This window comes from Leuresthes tenuis, unplaced genomic scaffold (genome assembly GCF_036924035.1).
Source record: "Leuresthes tenuis unplaced genomic scaffold, fLeuTen1.0.hap1 SCAF_12, whole genome shotgun sequence".
NCBI classification, from domain to species: Eukaryota; Metazoa; Chordata; class Actinopteri; order Atheriniformes; family Atherinopsidae; genus Leuresthes; species Leuresthes tenuis.
Window position 1 is genome coordinate 10,855,753 of NW_027325366.1, and position 17,697 is coordinate 10,873,449.

At 41.8% G+C, this 17,697-nt stretch overlaps 2 non-coding genes across 2 annotated transcripts; both read left to right on the forward strand.

Moving 5' to 3' along the window:
• The first annotated feature begins 14,927 nt into the window (after positions 1 to 14,927).
• LOC140265972 (U5 spliceosomal RNA) lies at positions 14,928 to 15,041 on the forward strand. Its single transcript, XR_011906649.1, has one exon. It is a non-coding gene; the product is annotated as a U5 spliceosomal RNA (small nuclear RNA).
• A 308-nt stretch (positions 15,042 to 15,349) lies between these two features.
• On the forward strand, positions 15,350 to 15,533 carry LOC140320572 (U2 spliceosomal RNA). The gene has a single exon (XR_011918407.1). It is a non-coding gene; the product is annotated as a U2 spliceosomal RNA (small nuclear RNA).
• The last annotated feature ends 2,164 nt before the right edge of the window (positions 15,534 to 17,697 follow it).

The window sequence follows — 17,697 nt, forward strand, 5'->3', positions numbered from 1 at the left end:
GATTATCCGTCACTGCGGGAGCAGGGCATCAGGCTTGTTGGCATAGCCACCTTCCCCATGGTGAGCTTTGCTTGGTTGAGACGCTTGCTCCCCCCGCCTTGCTCCTCGGCTGACCAAGTAGGAACAATCGGGCCCTATTCGATGGCTGCCTTGTCTTTTACTCTGTGCAAAAGACAAGGCAGCAACAAAAACACCACGAGAATCCCGTATTGAGGCTTTGTTCTGACCGCTCATTCGGGGTCGCGTTTCTTTCAAGCAATTCTCCTGGTTAGCCCACACTCGGCTCGCTCCCATAGCCGTGTTAAAGTCTACTTCACATTCACTCTCTTTTCTCAGCAGACTCTTGGGATTTTATCTATAAAATGAATTCCTTCACTCAAACTATGTGAAAACTGCTTTGTCCTTAATATTTACCATGTCTAGAAAGATTTAAACAAAAAAAACAACGTTGTACTTTGCGGTAAAAGAAAGAGCAAATCTAAAGTTTCAGGAATCCGAGAATAAGCTTACTTTCATGAGTTCTTCACGATTTCGGATTTTGCTATAAAATGAATTCCTTCACTCAAACTAAATTAAAACTGCTAAACCGCTAATCTGTTATATGTAAGGCAGATGTCAAATTCACCGAAATAGGATCAAAGGGTATTCGGCCAATCGAGCTGTAGCAGCTTCGGTAAAAGAGTATAAGTTGAAGAGTTTGTGAATAAAGGTGTGCACACACATAGTGTGCTGTACGAAAATAGGCAGGGAGCAATGGCGGCTGGGGTATATGTTCTTGTATGTTGTCTGACTGTTTGATTTGAATGTGTTGTGTAAGTGTCCTGTTGAATGTTACATGTTTGGGCTTTGACACGCTTCACTGTGGTTGTTAACTGTGTGGTGTGTCCTGAAATGTTATATGTTTGGGCTGTGTGACATTCTTTAATGCTTGTCAGTAGCTACACACTTATTCATATATAGCAACTGACAACATAAGAAGTCCGGACATACTTTGATAGTAGTTGTAGAAGTATCCTTATTGATAATAGATCACTAATTCATAGTGATAGAACAGTAGATGAACAGGTGCTTGCACATGTCTCACGAAAATAAAATGGGTGTATGATTGCTGACGGCAGAGCAATACTGCCAAACTTATGAGTTCTTGTGGCAAACTTGATTCAGTGTCTTGACGTGTATACGCTGTTTCGCTGACTTGATTGTCACAAGAAACAAAGTGTGTTTGATAAGATCCGACCATTTTATTACGGGAGGATCAGTATGTATGGATTCTGATGTGACTGATAAACCCATTCGTATCTTAAGCATAATCTAATACGTGAGACAACGCCCTGGCACACGATAAAAAAAAAAAAAGAGAGAGAGCGGTTTTGTGTCCCCAGAGTCCATAATGTAGAAAAGAGAGAAAAAAGCCTTTCTGATTTGGTGTGTGTGCTCATAGTGCAGAGTGTAGAGAAAAGAAAGCCGTTTTGGTGTCACGGGTGTTGTGACTTACACACACATATTTCTAAATTGAGAAAGGAAATTATTTTAGAGGAAGCACTAGAGTTTAGATCCCACATTTGTTGATAGGCATTCATTTATTTCTTCACTTCTGATGAAGTTTCAACAATAAACAACAAACTTTGTATTATGAGAAAGAACCAGACTCATTCTTCAGGAATCCGAAAATAAGCTCTATTTTATGAGTTATGCACGAATTCGGATTCTCCTATAAAACGAATTCATTAACTCAAACCAAGTTAAGATTGCTTTGTCCTTCATATTTATTCATGTCTAATCAAGTTTCAACGATAAACAACGTTGTACTTTGTAGAATGAGAAAGAACTTCTTCAGCAATAAGCATCTCTCGACATATGACGAAATACAGATTTTGCTATAGAATTAATTCCTTCTATCAGCCTGACTTAAAACTGTTTGTCCTCCTTATTTATCCACTTCAAATCAAGTTTCAACAATTAAAAAAAATTTGTAGTTTGAGAAAGAACAACTTAATCTTCAGCAATCAGTATAAAAAGAGGTGCAAATGCCAACCATACATACCTAAAAGGTGGAGCGGAAGTATTCAGCTGCAAGTAGGAGTGAATGTTCGACTATAATTTGTAAAAAGCGGGTAAGAAAAGGTTCGAATGCCCGACTATATATCAACAAAAGCGGGAGGAGAGGTCTTCGGATGAGAGTGGGTGAGAATTTCCAACCATAATCTATAAAATACGGTGAAAAAAAATATGTGAATGCCTCATAGAACACTAAAAGCGGAAGTGTTCGGCTGCAAGAAGGTGTGAATGTCCGACTATATTTGGTGAAAAGCAGGTGAAGCAAGGTCTGAATGCCCAACCTTACATCATCAAAAGCGAGATCAGAGGTGTTTGGCTGCAAGAAGCCCATAGTTTGCCAAAAGCGGGTAAGGTGCGAATGACCGACTAAATATCAACAAAAGTGGGGGCGGAGGTCTTCGGATGCAAGTGGGTGTGAATATCCCACCATACAAGTATGGTGGAGAGGAAGCTGTGAATGGCCGACCATAGTAAAAGGCGGGTGAGAGAAGGTGCGAATGTCAAACCATACATAATCAAAACAGGGAGTGGAGGTGTTCTGCTGTAAGAAGGTGTGAATGTCCAACCATAGTTGGTAAAAAGCGGGTAAGAAAAGGTTAAAATACCCGACTGTACACAATCAATAGCGGGAGCGGAGTTGTTCGGCTACTAAAAGGTGTGAAAGTCCGACCATGGTTTGTAAAAAGCGGGTAAGAAAAGGTTCGTATGCCCGACAATGTATGATCAAAAGAGGGAGTGGAGGTTTTCGGCTGCAAGAAGGTCTGAATGTCCATCCATAATTTGTAAAAACCGGGGAAGAAAAGGCTCGAAAGCCCGACTATACACCATCAAAAGTGGGAGCGGAGGTGTTCAGCTGCAAGACGGTCTGAATGTCCATCAATAATTGCTAGAAAACATGAAAGAAAATTTTCGAATATCAAACTGCACATGATCATAAGCGGGAGAGGAGGTGTTCAGCTGCAAGAAGGTGTGAATGTCTACCCATAATTACTGAAAAATGGGTAAGAAAAGGTGCGAATGCCTAACCGTACATCATCAAAAGAGGGAGCGGAGGTGTTCCGCTGTAAGACGGTGTGAATGTCCGACCATAGATGGTAAAAAGCGGGTAAGAAAAGGTTAAATTACCCGACTGTACACAATCAAAAGAGGGAGCGGAGTTGTTCAGCTAAGAGAAGGTGTGAAAGTCCGACCTTGGTTTGTAAAAAGCGGGTAAGAAAAGGTTCGTATGCCCGAATATACACCATCAAAAGCGGAAGCGGAGGTGTTCGGCTGCAAGATATTGTGAACGTCCGACCAAAGTTTGTAAAAAGCAGTTAAGAAAAGGTTCGAATATCTAACCAAACATAATCAAAAGCGGGAGCAGAGCTGTTCGACTGGAAGTAGGTGTGAATGTCAGATCATAATTTGCAAAAAGCTGATGAGAAAGGGTGAGAATGCCCGACTATACACCATCAAATGCGGTAGCGGAGTTGTTCGGCTGTGAGTAGGTGTGAATCTCCAACCATAATTGCTGAAAAATGTGTTAGAAAAGGTAAAAATGCCGGTCCATACATAATCAAAATCGGGAGAGGTGGTGTTCAGCTGCAAGAAGGTCTAAATGTCCATCAATAATTGCTAGAAAACATGAAAGAAAATTTTCGAAAATCAAACCACACATGATCATAAGTGGGAGAGGAGGTGTTCAGCTGCAAGGAGGTGTGAATATCCACCCATAATACCTGAAAAATGGGTAAAAAAAAGGTGCGAATGCCCAACCATACATCATCAAAAGCAGGAGTGCATGTGTTCGGCTACAAGAAGGTGTGAACGTCCAACCAAAGTTTGTAAAAAGCAGTTAAGAAAAGGTTCGAATATCCAACCATACATAATCAAAAGCGGGAGCAGAGCTGTTCGACTGCAAGTAGGTGTGAATGTCAGATCATAATTTGCAAAAAGCTGATGAGAAAGGGTGAGAATGCCCGACTATACACCATCAAATGCGGGAGCGGAGTTGTTCGGCTGTGAGTAGGTGTGAATCTCCGACCATAATTGCTGAAAAATGTGTTAGAAAAGGTAAGAATGCCGGTCCATACATCATCAAAAGCGAGAGAGGTTGTGTTCGGCTGCAAGTAGGTGTGAATGTCCAGCCATAATTACTCACAAACGGGTAAGAAAAGGTAGTATTGCCAGACCATATATGATCAAAACAGGGAGCGCAGGTGGTTCAGCTGCAAGAAGGTTTGAATGTCCGACTAAAGTTTGTAAAAAGCGGGTAAGACAAGGTGTGAATGCCCGACAATGTATGATCAAAAGAGGAGCGGAGGTTTTCGGCTGCAAGAAGGTCTGAATGTCCACCCATAATTACTGAAAAATGGGTAAGAAAAGGTGCGAAAGCCCAACCGCACATGATCATAAGTGGATGAGAAGGTGTTCGACTGCAAGTAGGTGTGAATGTAAGATCATAATTTGTAAAAAGCGGGTAAGAAAAGGTAAGAATGCCCAACCATAAATTATCAAAAGCGGCAGCAGAGTTTCGGCTGGTATTTATCAATGTCTAGATAGATTTCAACAAAAAACAACGTTGTACTTTGCAGTAAAAGAAAGTGCAAATCAAAAGTTTTAGGAATCCGAGAATAAGCTTATTTTCATGAGTTCTGCACGATTTCGGATTTTATGTATAAAATGAATTTCTTCACGCAAACTAAGTTAACACTGCTTTGTCCTTCATATGTACCCATTTCTACATATATTTCAAGCATAAACTTCCTCATACTACCCTGAATGAGAAAGAACCACACTTGTGATTAAGCCATACGCCCCTTTTGAGGAGTTCTGCATGATTTGGGATTTTATCTATAAAATCAATTCCTTCACTCAAACTATGTTAAAACGGCTTTTACCTTCATATTTATCAATGTCTCGATAGATTTAAACAAAAAAACAACGTTGTACTTTGCAGTAAAAGAAAGAGCCAATCAAAAGTTTTAGGAATCCGAGAATAAGCTTATTTTCATGAGTTCTGCACGATTTCGGATTTTATGTATAAAATGAATTCATTCACTCAAACCAAGTTAAAACTGCTTTTTCCTTCATATTTATCAATGTCTAGATCGACTTCAACAAAGAACAACATTGTATTTTGCAGTAGAAGAAAGAGCAACACTGAAGGATCAGGAATCGGAGAAAAAGCTTATTTTCTTATGGGCAAGTGGGAACTGCTTTGTCCTTCATATTTATCAATGTGTAGATGGATTTCAACTTCTTCTACTACAAAGTCCAATGTTTTTCTTTGTTGAAGTCGATCTAGACATTGATGAATATGGAAGGACAAAGCAGTTTTAACTTGGTTTGAGCAAAGCAATTCATTTTATAGCAAAATCCGAAATCGTGCAGAACTCATGAAAGCAGGCTTATACTCGGATTCCTGAAACTTTAGATTTGCTCTTTCTTTTACTGCAAAGTACAACGTTGTTTTTTTGTTTAAATATTTCTAGACATGGTAAATATGAAGGACAAATCAGTTTTAACATAGTTTGAGTGAAGTAATGCATTTTATAAGCAAAATCCCAAATCATGCAGAACTCACGAAATGCTTTTTCTCGCTTTTCACTGCTTTTTACAAACTTTGGTCGGACGTTCACACCTTCTTGCATCCGAACATCTCCGCTTCCGCTTTTGATGATGTATATTCGGGCATTCGAATTTTTTTTTACCCGCTTTTTACAAACCATTGTCGGACTTTCACACCTTCTTGCAGCCGAACACCACCTCTCCCGCTTTTGATGATGTATGGTCCAGTATTCTTACCTTTTCTAACACATTTTTCAGCAATTATGGTCGGACATTCACACCTACTCACAGCTGGACACCTCCGCTCCCGCTTTTGATCATACAATGTCGGGACATCGCTCCTTGTCTTACCAGCTTTTTACAAACTTTAGTCGAACATTCACACCTTCTTGCATCCGAACATCTCCGCTCCCGCTTTTGATGATGTGTAGTCGGGCTTTCGAGCCTTTTCTTACCCGGTTTTTACAAATTATGGTTGGACATTCAGACCTTGCAGCCGAACACCTCCGCTCTCTCTTTTGATCATACATTGTTGGACATTCGCACCTTGTCTTACCCGCTTTTTACAAACTATAGTCAGACATTCACACCTTGCAGCTGAACCTCCGCTCCCTGTTTTGATCATGTATGGTCTGGCAATACTACCTTTTCTTCTCCCGTTTGTGAGTAATTATGGCTGGACGTTCACACCTACTTGCAGTCGAACAGCTCTGCTCCCGCTTTTGATTATGTTTGGTTGGATATTCGAACCTTTTCTTAACTGCTTTTTACAAACCATGGTCGGACTTTCACACCTTCTTGTAGCCGAACAACTCCGCTCCCGCTATTGATTGTGTACAGTCGGGTATTTTAACCTTTTCTTACCCGCTTTTTACCAACTATGGTCGGACATTCACACCGTCTTACAGCGGAACACCTCCGCTCCCGCTTTTTATGGTGTATAGTCGGGCATTCGCACCTTTTCTTACCCGCTTTTTACAAACTATGGTAGGACATTCAAACCTTCGTGTATCCGAAAACCTCCGCTCTCTCTTTTGATGGTGTATGTTCGGGCATTCAAACCTTTTCTTACCCGCTTTTTCCAAAGTATGGTCGGCTATTCACAGCTTCCTCTCCACCATACTTGTATGGTGGGATATTCACACCCACTTGCATCCGAAAACCTCCGCCCCAAATTTTGTTGATATTTAGTCGGACATTCGCACCTTACCCGCTTTTGGCAAACTATGGCCTTCTTGCAGCCAAACAACTCTGATCTTGCTTTTGATGATGTAAGGTTGGGCATTCGAACCTTGCTTCACCTGCTTTTCACCAAATATAGTCGGACATTCACACCTTCTTGCAGCCGAACACTTCCGCTCCACCTTTTAGTGTTCTATCACACCTTTTTTTTCACCGCATTTTATACATTATGGTTGGAAATTTTCAACCACTTTCATCCGAAGACCTCTCCTCCCGCTTTTGTTAATATATTTGAACTTTAGTTTGACATTCAAACCTTCTTGAAGCTGAACCACCTCCGCTCCCTGTTTTGATCATATATGGTCTGGCTACTACCTTTTCTTACCCGTTTGTGAGTAATTATGGCTGGACATTCACACCTACTTGCAGCCGAACACAACCTCTCTCGCTTTTGATGATGTGTGGACCGGCATTTTTACCTTTTCTAACACATTTTTCAGCAATTATGGTCGGAGATTCACACCTACTCACAGCCGAACAACTCCGCTCCCGCATTTGATGATGTATAGTCGGGCATTCTCACCCTTTCTCATCAGCTTTTTGCAAATTATGATCTGACATTCACACCTACTTGCAGTCGAACAGCTCTGCTCCCGCTTTTGATTATGTTTGGTTGGATATTCGAACCTTTTCTTAACTTCTTTTTACATATTTTGGTTGGACGTTCACACCTTCTTGTAGCCGAACACTTCCACTCCTGCTTTTGATGATGTATGGTTGGGCATTCACACCTTTTTTTTGCCCATTTTTCAGGAGTTATGGGTGGACATTCACACCTTGCAGCTGAACACCTCCTATCCCACTTATGATCATATGCGGTTTGATTTTCGAAAAGTTTCTTTCATGTTTTCTAGCAATTATTGATGGACATGTAGACCTTCTTGCAGCTGAACACCTCCGCTCCCTGTTTTGATCATATATGGTCTGGCAATACTACCTTTTCTTACCCGTTTGTGAGTAATTATGGCTGGACATTCACACCTACTTGCAGCCGAACACAACCTCTCTCGCTTTTGATGATGTATGGACCGGCATTTTTACCTTTTCTAACACATTTTTCAGCAATTATGGTCGGAGATTCACACCTACTCACAGCCGAACAACTCCGCTCCCGCATTTGATGATGTATAGTCGGGCATTCTCACCCTTTCTCATCAGCTCTTTGCAAATTATGATCTGACATTCACACCTACTTGCAGTCGAACAGCTCTGCTCCCGCTTTTGATTATGTTTGGTTGGATATTCGAACCTTTTCTTAACTTCTTTTTACATATTTTGGTTGGACGTTCACACCTTCTTGTAGCCGAACACTTCCACTCCTGCTTTTGATGATGTATGGTTGGGCTTTCACACCTTTTTTTTTCCCATTTTTCAGGAATTATGGGTGGACATTCACACCTTGCAGCTGAACACCTCCTATCCCACTTATGATCATGTGCGGTTTGATTTTTGAAAAGTTTCTTTCATGTTTTCTAGCAATTATTGATGGACATGTAGACCTTCTTGCAGCTGAACACCTCCGCTCCCGCTTTTGATCATACATTGTCAGGCATTCGCACCTTGTCTTACCCACTTTTTACAAACTTTAGTCGAACAGTCACACCTTTTTGCAGCCGAACACCACCTCTACCGCTTTTGATGATGTATGGTCCAGCATTCTTACCTTTTCCAACACATTCTTCAGCAATTATGGTCGGACATTCACACCTACTCAGAGCCGAACACCTCCGCTCCCGCATTTGATGGTCTATAGTCGGGCATTCTACAGCGGAAAAGACTCATTCTTATGTTTGGTTAGATATTCGAACCTTTTCTTAACTGCTTTTTACAAACTTTGGTCGGACGTTCACAATATCTTGCAGCCGAAAACCTCCGCTTCCGCTTTTGATGGTGTATATTCGGGCATACGAACCTTTTCTTACCCGCTTTTTACAAACCAAGGTCGGACTTTCACACCTTCTCTTAGCTGAACAACTCCGCTCCCTCTTTTGATTGTGTACAGTCGGGTAATTTAACCTTTTCTTACCCGCTTTTTACCATCTATGGTCGGACATTCACACCGTCTTACAGCGGAACACCTCCGCTCCCTCTTTTGATTATGTATGGTTAGGCATTCGCACCTTTTCTTACCCATTTTTCAGTAATTATGGGTAGACATTCACACCTTCTTGCAGCTGAACACCTCCTCTCCTGCTTATGATCATGTGCAGTTTGATATTCGAAAATTTTCTTTCATGTTTTCTAGCAATTATTGATGGACATTCAGACGGTCTTGAAGCTGAACACCTCCGCTCCCACTTTTGATGGTGTATAGTCGGGCTTTCGAGCCTTTTCTTCCCCGGTTTTTACAAATTATGGTTGGACATTCAGACCTTGCAGCCGAAAACCTCCATTCCCTCTTTTGATCATACATTGTCGGGCATTCGCACCTTTTCTTACCCGCTTTTTACAAACCATGGTCGGACTTTCACACCTTCTTGTAGCCGAACAACTCCGCTCCCGCTATTGATTGTGTACAGTCGGGTATTTTAACCTTTTCTTACCCGCTTTTTACCAACTATTGTTGGACATTCACACCGTCTTACAGCGGAACACCTCCGCTCCACCTTTTAGTGTTCTATGGGGTATTCACACCTTTTTTTTCACCGCATTTTATTGATTATGGTTGGAAATTCTCACCCACTCTTATCCGAAGACCTCTCCCCCTGCTTTTGTTAATATACAGAAGGGCATTCAAACCTTTTCTTACCCGCTTTTTACAAATTATGGTCGAACATTCACACCTACTTGCAGCCGAACACCTCCGCTACCGCTTTTGATGGTGTATAGTCGGGCTTTCGAGCCTTTTCTTCCCCGGTTTTTACAAATTATGATTGTACATTCAGACCTTGTAGCGGAAAACCTCCGCTCCCTCATTTGATCATACATTGTCAGGCATTCGCACCTTGTCTTACCCGCTTTTTATAAACTTTAGTCAGACATTCACACCTTGCAGCTGAACCACCTCCGCTCCCTGTTTTGATAATGTATGGTCTGGGAATACTGCCTTTTCTTACCGGTTTGTGAGTAATTATGGCTGGACATTCACACCTACTTGCAGCCAAACACCACTTTTCCCGTTTTTGATGATGTATGGTCTGGCATTCTAGTCTTTTCTAACACATTTTTCAGCAATTATGGTTTGACATTCACACCTACTCACAGCCGAACACTTCCGCTCCCGCATTTGATGGTGTATAGTCGGGCATTCTCACCCTTTCTCATCAGCTTTTTGCAAATTATGATCTGACATTCACACCTACTTGCAGTCGAACAGCTCTGCTCCCGCTTTTGATTATGTTTGGTTGGATATTCGAAACTTTTCTTCACTGCTTTTTACAAACTTTGGTCGGACGTTCACACCTTCTTGCAGCCGAACACCTCCGCTTCCGCTTTTGATGGTATATATTCGGGCATTCGCACCTTTTCTTACCCGCTTTTTACAAACCATGGTCGGACTTTCACACCTTCTTGTAGCCGAACAACTCCGCTCCCGCTATTGATTGTGTACAGTCGGGTATTTTAACCTTTTCTTACCCGCTTTTTACCAACTATTGTTGGACATTCACACCGTCTTACAGCGGAACACCTCCGCTCCCTCTTTTGATGGTGTATGTTCGGGCATTCGAACCTTTTCTTACCCGCATTTTACGAACTATGGTCGGACATTCAAACCTTCTTGTAGCCGAACACATCCACTCCTGCTTTTGATGATGTATGGTTGAGCATTCACACCTTTTCTTACCCATTTTTTACAAACTATGGTCGGACATTCACACCTTTTTGCAGCTGAACACCTCCTCTCCCGCTTATGATGATGTGTGGTTTGATATTCGAAAATTTTCTTTCATGTTTTCTAGCAATTATTGATGGACATTCAGACCTTCTTGCAGCTGAACACCTCCGCTCACGCTTTTGATGATGAATAGTCGGGCTTTCGAGCCTTTTCTTCCCCGGTTTTTACAAAATTATTGTTGGACATTCAGACCTTCTTGCAGCCGAAAACCTCCGCTCCCTCTTTTGATCATACATTGTCGGGCATTCGCACCTTCTCTTACCCGCTTTTTACAAACCAGGGTCGGACTTTCACACCTTTTAGTAGCCGAACAACTCCGCTCCCGCTATTGATTGTGTACAGTCGGGTATTTTCACCTTTTCTTACCCGCTTTTTACCAACTATGGTCAGACATTCAAACCTTCTTACAGTGGAACACCTCCGCTCCCTCTTTTGATGGTGTATGTTCGGGCATTCGAACCTTTTCTTACCCGCTTTTTACAAACTATGGTCGGACATTAAAACCTTCTTGTAGCCGAACACATCCACTCCTGCTTTTGATGATGTATGGTTGGGCATTCGTACCTTTTCTTACCCATTTTGCAGTAATTATGGGTGGACATTCACACCTTTTTGCATTTTAACACCTCCTCTCCCGCTTATGATCATGTGCGGTTTGATATTCGAAAATTCTCTTCCATGTTTTCTAGCAATTATTGATGGACATTCAGACCTTCTTGCAGCTGAACACCTCCGCTCCAGCTGTTGATGGTGTATAGTCGGGCTTTCGAGCCTTTTCTTCCCCGATTTTTACAAATTATGGATGGACATTCAGACCTTCTTTCAGCCGAAAACCTCCGCTCCCTCTTTTGATCATACATTGTCGGGCATTCGCACCTTTTCTTACCCGCTTTTTACAATTCATGGTCGGACTTTCACACCTTTTAGTAGCGGAACAACTCTGCTCCCGCTATTGATTGTGTACAATAGGGTATTTTAACCTTTTCTTACCAGCTTTTTGCCAATTATGGTATGACATTCACACCTTCTTACAGCGGAACAACTCCGCTCCCTCCTTTGATGGTGTATGTTCGGGCATTCGAACCTTTTCTTACCCGCTTTTTACAAACTATGGTCAGACATTCAAACCTTCTTGTAGCCGAACACATCCACTCCTGCTTTTGATGATGGGTATTCAAACCTACTTGTTGCCCGCTTTTCATTAATTATGGGTGGACATACACAGCTTGTCGCAGCCAAATACCTCCGCTCCCTGTTAGGATCATGTATGGTTGGGCATTCGTACCTTTTCTTACCCATTTTGCAGTAATTATGGGTGGACATTCACACCTTCTTGCATTTGAACACCTCCTCTCCCGCTTATGATCATGTGCGGTTTGATATTCGAAAATTCTCTTCCATGTTTTCTAGCAATTATTGATGGACATTCAGACCTTCTTGCAGCTGAACACCTCCGCTCCAGCTGTTGATGGTGTATAGTCGGGCTTTCGAGCCTTTTCTTCCCAGATTTTTACAAAATATGGATGGACATTCAGACCTTGTTTCAGCCGAAAACCTCCGCTCCCTCTTTTGATCATACATTGTCGGGCATTCGCACCTTTTCTTACCCGCTTTTTACAAACCATGGTCGGACTTTCACACCTTTTAGTAGCGGAACAACTCTGCTCCCGCTATTGATTGTGTACAATAGGGTATTTTAACCTTTTCTTACCTGCTTTTTGCCAACTATGGTCGGACATTCACACCTTCTTACAGCGGAACACCTCCGCTCCCTCCTTTGATGGTGTATGTTCGGGCATTCGAACCTTTTCTTACCCGCTTTTTACAAACTATGGTCAGACATTCACACCTTCTTGCAGCCGAACACTTCCGCTCTACCTTTTAGTGTTCTATGGGGTATTCACACCTTTTTTTTCACCGCATTTTATAGATTATGGTTGTAAATTCTCACCCACTCTTATCCGAAGACCTCTCCTCCTGCTTTGGTTAATATATAGTCGGGCATTCGAACCTTTTCTTACCCGCTTTTTACAAATTATGGTCGAACATTCACACCTACTTGCAGCCGAACACCTCCGCTCCCGCTTTTGATGGTGTATAGTCGGGCTTTCGAGCCTTTTCTTCTCCGGTTTTTACAAATTATGGTTGGACATTCAGACCTTGCAGCCGAAAACCTCCGCTCCCTCTTTTGATCATACATTGTCAGGCATTCGCACCTACTTGCAGCCGAATACTTCCGCTCCACCTTTTAGTGATGTATGGTTGGCATTTGCACCTTTTCTTACCCTTTCTTACCCTACTGATTGCTTAAGATTAAGTTGTTTTTTCTCAAACTACAACATTTTTTTAATTGTTGAAACTTGATTTGAAGTGGATAAATAAGGAGGACAAACAGTTTTAAGTCAGGCTGATAGAAGGAATTAATTTTATAGCAAAATCTGTATTTCGTCATATGTCGAGAGATGCTTATTGCTGAAGAAGTTCTTTCTCATTCTACAAAGTACAACGTTGTTTATCGTTGAAACTTGATTAGACATGAATAAATATGAAGGACAAAGCAGTCTTAACTTGGTTAGAGTTAAGGAATTCGTTTTATAGGAGAATCCGAATTCGTGCATAACTCGTAAAATAGAGCTTATTTTCGGATTCCTGAAGAATGAGTCTGGTTCTTTCTCATAATACAAAGTTTGTTGTTTATTGTTGAAACTTCATCAGAAGTGAAGAAATAAATGAATGCCTATCAACAAATGTGGGATCTAAACTCTAGTGCTTCCTCTAAAATAATTTCCTTTCTCAATTCAGAAATGTGTGTGTGTAAGTCACAACACCCGTGACACCAAAACGGCTTTCTTTTCTCTCTTTTCTCTACACTCTGCACTGTGAGCACACACACCAAATCAGAAAGGCTTTTTTCTCTCTTTTCTACATTATGGACTGTGGGGACACAAAACCGCTCTCTCTTTTTTTTTTTGATTGTGTGCCAGGGCGTTGTCTCACGTATTAGATTATGCTTACGATACGAATGGGTTTATCAGTCACATCAGAATCCATACATACTGATCCTCCCGTAATAAAATGGTCGGATCTTATCAAACACATTTTGTTTCTTGTGACAATCAAGTCAGCGAAACAGCGTATACACGCCAAGACACTGAATCAAGTTTGCCACAAGAACTCATAAGTTTGGCAGTATTGCTCTGCCGTCAGCAATCATACACCCATTTTATTTCCGTGAGACATGTGCAGGCACCTGTTCATCTACTGTTCTATCACTATGAATTAGTTTATCTATTATCAATAAGGATACTTCTACAACTACTATCAAAGTATGTCCAGACTTCTTATGTTGTCAGTTGCTATATATGAATAAGTGGGTAGCTACTGACAAGCATTAAGCATGTCACACAGCCCAAACATATAACATTTCAGGACACACCACACAGTTAACAACCACAGTGAAGTGTCAAAGCCCAAACATGTAACATTCAACAGGACACTTACACAACACATTCAAATCAAACAGTCAGACAACATACAAGAACATATACCCCAGCCGGCATTGCTCCCTGCCTATTTTCCTACAGCTCACTATGTGTGCGCACACCTTTATTCACAAACTCTTCAACTTATACTCTTTTACCAAAGCTGCTACAGCTCGATTGGCCGAATACCCTTAGATCCTATTTCGGTGAATTTGACATCTGCCTTACATGTAACAGATTAGCGGTTTAGCAGTTTTAATTTAGTTTGAGTGAAGGAATTCATTTTATAGCAAAATCCGAAATCGTGAAGAACTCATGAAAGTAAGCTTATTCTCGGATTCCTGAAACTTTAGATTTGCTCTTTCTTTTACTGCAAAGTACAACGTTGTTTTTTTTTTGTTTAAATCTTTCTAGACATGGTAAATATGAAGGACAAAGCAGTTTTAACATAGTTTGAGTGAAGGAATTCATTTTATAGATAAAATCCCAAGAGTCTGCTGAGAAAAGAGAGTGAATGCGAAGTAGACTTTAACACGGCTCTGGGAGCGAGCCGAGTGTGGGCTAACCGGGAGAATTGCTTGAAAGAAACGCGACACCGAATGAGCGGTCAGAACAAAGCCTCAATACGGTGTTCCCGTGGTGTTTTTGTTGCTGCCTAGTCGATTGCACAGGGGCAAGCGTTTCAACCAAGCAACGCTCACCATGGGGAAGGTGGCTATGGCAACTAGCCTGATGCCCTGCTCCCGCAGTGACAGATAATCGTACTCTGGTTTCTCTTCATAACATACAAGTCTTTCGCCTTTTACTAAAGACTTTCGTGAAGAGCAGCACTAATGAGTTGTTTCTATTTTTGGCAGGCTTTACCTTTGCGGGTGAAGCCCTTTCTGTCTGTGCAAAAGAAATCTTGTTACTGTGCAGAGTGACTTCTCTGAGTAGAGTCGCCTTACTTGTTGCGATTGTGCCGATGTTCGAAGCTGGAGTGCAAAGTTGTTGCTTGAATGGTGCTTGCTGGAGCATGCGGGAGTGCAAAGTTATACCATTTAAAAGGGCTGAAGAGTGCTCAGTGCAGCGGGTGGGCGGAGGTGCAACGTGACACTCTGGCCACCTATGGCCATAAAAAGAACACTGCTACAAGTGCGCATTGTGCCAGCAAGGGCCCTCGGACCTGAAACAGTGGACAGTTATCGCTTCTCGGCCTTTTGGCTAAGATCAAGTGTAGTATCTGTTCTTATCAGTTTAATATGTCCTCTATACGAGGACTACATATTAAATGGATTTTTAAGAATAGGAGTTGAAAAAGAAGCTTGCTCCGTTCACTCTAAGCATCGACCCAGTACTGCAGTGCCGCTGGGAATGGTGCGCTCTTCTCTGCTCTTGTGAAAAAGCAAACAGCGGTGCAGGATGGAAGTTTCAGGGAGCCCAAGATGAAACTTTCTTTTAATCTGCTGAGAAAAGAGAGTGAATGCGAAGTAGACTTTAACAAAGCTCTGGGAGCGAGCCGAGTGTGGGCTAACCGGGAGAATTGCTTGAAAGAAACGCGACACCGAATGAGTGGTCAGAACAAAGCCTCAATACGGTGTTCCCGTGGTGTTTGTGGCTGCCTTGTCTTTTGCACAGAGTAAAAGACAAGGCAGCCATCGAATAGGGCCCGATTGTTCCTACTTGGTCAGCCGAGGAGCAAGGGGGGGGAGCAAGCGTCTCAACCAAGCAAATCTCACCAAGTAGGAACAATCGGGCCCTATTCGATGGCTGCAACACCTGAAAGAGATATTGATGCGAGACCCGATCAAAAGCCTTTTCAAAGTCTAAATTTAAGATGACAAGCCGGGTGTTTCTGTCTCTAGCGTAATCAATGATGTCTCGAATCAGTACGAAGCTGTCGGTGAGTTGTCTCTCTGAGATGGCACAAGCCTGGTCTGGGTGAATTACCTCCTCTAAAACAGAGGACATCCGTGTCGTTAAAACCTTGCTAAAAAGTTTACAGTCAAAGTTTAAAAGTGTGATGGGCCTCCAATTCTTTAGGTCAGTCTTATCATTTTTATCAGAAGTGAAGAAATAAATGAATGCCTATCAACAAATGTGGGATCTAAACTCTAGTGCTTCCTCTAAAATAATTTCCTTTCTCAATTAAGAAATGTGTGTGTGTAAGTCACAACACCCGTGACACCAAAACGGCTTTCTTTTCTCTACACTCTGCACTATGAGCACACACACCAAATCAGAAAGGCTTTTTTTTCTCTTTTCTACATTATGGACTGTGGGGACACAAAACCGCTCTCTCTTTTTTTTTTTATCGTGTGCCAGGGAGTTGTCTCACGTATTAGATTGTGCTTAAGATACGAATGGGTTTATCAGTCACATCAGAATCCATATATACTGATCCTCCCGTAATAAAATGGTCGGATTTTATCAAACACACTTTGTTTCTTGTGACAATCAAGTCAGCGAAACAGCGTATACACGTCAAGACACTGAATCAAGTTTGCCACAAGAACTCATAAGTTTGGCAGTATTGCTCTGCCGTCAGCAATCATACATCCATTTTATTTTCGTGAGACATGTGCAGGCACCTGTTCATCTACTGTTCTATCACTATGAATTAGTTTATCTATTATCAATAAGGATACTTCTACAACTACTCTATCAAAGTATGTCCGGACTTCTTACGTTGTCAGTTGCTATATATGAATAAGTGGGTAGCTACTGACAAGCATTAAGCATGTCACACAGCCCAAACATATAACATTTCAGGACACACCACACAGTTAACAACCACAGTGAAGCGTGTCAAAGCCCAAACATGTAACATTCAACAGGACACTTACACAACACATTCAAATCAAACAGTCAGACAACATACAAGAACATATACCCCAGCCGGCATTGCTCCCTGCCTATTTTCCTACAGCTCACTATGTGTGCGCACACCTTTATTCACAAACTCTTCAACTTATACTCTTTTACCGAAGCTGCTACAGCTCGATTGGCCGAATACCGAATAATCCTAATTCGGTGAATTTGACATCTGCCTTACATGTAACAGATTAGCGGTTTAGCAGTTTTAATTTAGTTTGAGTGAAGGAATTCATTTTATAGCAAAATCCGAAATCGTGAAGAACTCATGAAAGTAAGCTTATTCTCGGATTCCTGAAACTTTAGATTTGCTATTTCTTTTACTGCAAAGTACAACGTTGGTTTTTTTGTTTAAATCTTTCAAGACATGGTAAATATGAAGGACAAAGCAGTTTTAACATAGTTTGAGTGAAGGAATTCATTTTATTGATAAAATCCCAAGAGTCTGCTGAGAAAAGAGAGTGAATGCGAAGTAGACTTTAACACGGCTCTGGGAGCGAGCCGAGTGCGGGCTAACCGGGAGAATTGCTTGAAAGAAACGCGACACCGAATGAGCGGTCAGAACAAAGCCTCAATACGGTTTTCCCGTGGTGTTTTTGTTGCTGCCGCTGTTTGCTTTTTCACAAGAGCGCACCTGTTGAGGGGGGGCCTGGGGGGGCCTGGGTGATGGTGGGTCTC